Source organism: Piliocolobus tephrosceles, chromosome 7, assembly GCF_002776525.5.
Source record: "Piliocolobus tephrosceles isolate RC106 chromosome 7, ASM277652v3, whole genome shotgun sequence".
Taxonomy (NCBI): domain Eukaryota; kingdom Metazoa; phylum Chordata; class Mammalia; order Primates; family Cercopithecidae; genus Piliocolobus; species Piliocolobus tephrosceles.
Window position 1 is genome coordinate 94,731,561 of NC_045440.1, and position 3,329 is coordinate 94,734,889.

The 3,329-nt window shown below is 49.3% G+C and overlaps 1 pseudogene; it reads right to left on the bottom strand.

Moving 5' to 3' along the window:
• Positions 1-212: 212 nt before the first annotated feature.
• Positions 213-3,329, bottom strand: part of LOC111549668 — a 6,500-nt pseudogene continuing 3,383 nt past the window's right edge.

The following is a 3,329-nucleotide window of genomic DNA, read 5'->3' on the forward strand; positions in this document are numbered from 1 at the left end:
CTGCCACCAAGCCCAGCTAATTTTTGTATTTTTAGTAGAGACAGGGTTTCACCATGCTGATCAGGCTGGTCTCAAACTCTTGACCTCAGGTGATCCACCTGCCTTGGCCTCCAAAAGTGCTGGGATTACAGGCATGAGCCACTGTGTCTGGCCATAAACATGTTTAAGTAGATAGCTTATCTGAAATTCCAGATTGTTCAGTCATTTCATTATTATGCTGTGGCAGCCAAGTAATCCTTAACTTCAGTTGGAGTAATCCTCCCAAATCAGCTTCATTGTCGATTCCAACTTCTATGTTATCCTCTGTCATTTGCCCTTCAGAGCTTTCCTTGAGGGTAAAGCTGTGTTGACAAAAAGAATCAAACTGTAAAATAGTAAAATATTTGAAGAGATTTATTCTGAGTGACCAGGAGGTCCTGAGAATATGTACCCAGGGTGCAGCTTGGTTTTATACATTTTAGGGAGACATGAGACTTCAGTCAAATACCTTTAAGAAATACTGTCCAGAAAGGCAGGACAACTTGAAGGTTGGGGTGATGGGCTTCCAGTTATACGTAGATTTAAAATTTTCTGGTTGACAATTGGTTGAGTTTATCTAAAGACCTGGGATCAATAGAAAGGAAGTGTCTGGGTTGTAGAAGAGGTTGTGGAGACCAAAATTTTATCATGCAGATGAAGCCTTCAGGCGCTAGGCTTCAGAAAGAATAGACTCTAAATGCTTCTTATCAAACTTAGGGTCTGTGTTGATGTTAATGCCACAGAGGTATAGAGGCCTGTCCAACTGACTTTCCATCATGGCCTGAAGCAGTCTTTCAGGTTAGGAATGCCCTGACAGAGGAAGAAGTCCATTCAGGTGGTTGGGGAGGCCTCAAATTTTGATTTTGGTTTACAGCTGTATGAATGCATCTTCAAGCTCCAGATCTTCATTGTATCTTTTCTCAGTATTTTCCCCTTCACATAGTTCTTTGCTGTTGTTTTCCAGCAAAGTAAACTCTGGATGGATCTGACTGAAATAAACATGGTCATCCCTCCTGATTTGTTTTTTTCTAAGACCTGCCCAGCGGGCGCAAAAGAACCAGCGGGTAGGCAAGGGTAACAGCAAAACTGCAAGTTTATTTTGGTAACCTAAGGTGTGGGGGAGAAGTCTGTCGGCCTCTGGCAAAGGAGGCCGGCAGAGTCCCCCGGTGGGGCTCTCGGACGGACTTCCCACAGTCCCGACATCCCGACAGCAGTGGGACTGTGAGAGGGCCGCGTGGCTCACTGGCCAAGAGTGGCTTTTCTAGGAGTGGGAGGGCAATAGGCGGGGCACGTGTCCGGGGCACGTCCGGGGCGTTCCACAGGTGCGACCAGGTAAATCTTGGTCTCTTCGGATTGACGTCACCTGGCGCATGCCCAGTTGGTCTGCACCTTCCTGGGTCGCCGGCTGCATTTTCGCGGGCGCGGGAAAAGTTGGGGGGAGGGGATGAAGAACCCGGAAGTGCACCATCTTGTCTCCGTTCATCCAAACAGTCCAACCTTTTATTGATAATAGTGATAAAGGGGCGCCGTGATCTGTCTGGCTCCTTCCTGCTGTTAAGGGGTGTCGTTAAGGTCGGGGCCCATGGTTGGTATTTGGACGTACGGATGAAAAATAAAATTAGTATAGGAATGAGGAATGGAAGCATTTGTTGGAATATGGGCAAAACCCAGAAGGATAGTCCTGGCAAGGTTGGGGAGTATGAGATAGTTAAGAAAATTTAGTAAGTTTGAGGCGAGTGGGGGAAAGCCAAACTGATTTCCACTGATTGCTTTCGGTAGGGGCCCTTTTTAGTTGGGAATGAGGAATGAGTGCGCAAAGTACTTGTTGGCCAGGCAGCAATTAAGGATTGGAGTTTTTCATGGAGTGGATGGCTTTCCACTTACTCCTACTACAGAGATATTGGATGGAAGGCTAGGTCCAGAGAAGGACGGCAAAACAGAATAGGTAGCCTCGCTGTTGATTAAAAAAATTGTCTTACCCGCTACCAGGAGAGTTACCCACGGCTCAGCGAGGGTGATGGGGGTCCCCGAGTCTCGGCACCTTCAGTTGTCATCGTCCAGATGTAGGAGCTGGAAGGAGCTCCCAGGATCCTGGGAAAGGGGGTCACGTGGAGGCGCAGCACCTGTTCTCAGGGTGGGGCAATCAGACTTCCAGTTTCCTCCCTGCTGGCAAGCAGGGCAGGGGGTTGCTGGTGGACGAGGGTTAGGACATTCACTGGCCTAATGTCCTGATGCCTTGCACTTATAGCAAGGCTGCGTTGGGGCTCGGGGACCTTACGGACACCTGTTGGCATAGTGTCCTGCCTTGCCACACTTATAGCAGGCTCCTTTCGTGGCCTTGGAGTCTGTGGGGTATGTGCTCTCTGGCCTGGGGTTACGACTGGGCTGTAAAGCCGCTGCTAGGAGCTGGGCCTTCTGTTTGAGGCGTGCCTGTCGCACTGCCTCAGCCGTCTCCTCTCTGGAGTTATAGACCTTAAAGGCTAATTTAACTAGGTCTTGTATTGGTGCCTGAGGACCATCCTCTACCTTTTGAAGTTTTTACGAATGTCAGGAGCTGATTGAGAAATAAGACGCCAAAATGGTGGCCCCTGTGGGGAAGGCCGGATCTAACCGGGTATACTGGGTTAGAACCTCAGTCAGTTTAGGGTAGAGGCTAGGATAACCTGGAGGTCATGCCAAGTTAAGTCATAGGCCTGACAAAGGTATCTAAATTCCTTTATGTATATGGTAGGATTAGCTGAGAAATCACCTAAACGCTTCTCAATTTTGGAAAGATCGGCCAATGAAAAAGGGACATGTATTCTGACTACCCCCTCCGCCCCAGCTACCTCTCGCAAAGGCGCTAACACTGTAGGAGGGTGTGGGCAGAGATAGGGGACTCAAGACAGCCAGTTGGGGGCCCCGAAGGAGGCATGGGACCGAGTGGATTACTAGTAGATAAGGAGGAGGAAGGAGGAGTCTGGATGGGGGGAGGAGGAGGAGTCTGGGCAGGAAGGGAGGGGGTGGGGAGAGCGGGGAGAGAAGGAGTATAAGGACGAGAGCCTAAGGCCCAAAAGCCTTGTATGTAATTAATTTCGGACCACTTGCCTAGCCGCTGGCAGAAATTGCTGAGGTCGATCACGCCACAGTGGAAAGGAAAATTAACCGCTTCCTCCTAAGGTCTTGTTCAAGTTGTAAGGTTTTTAAATTGGCTAGGAGGCACCCTAAGGGGGTGCTCTTTGGAAATTTGGACTGGGGGGGTTTCCCGTTTGTTTCCTCTTTACCGACACAATGGACACAATGGAAATGGAAGTGGATCTCTGCCTGGCTTC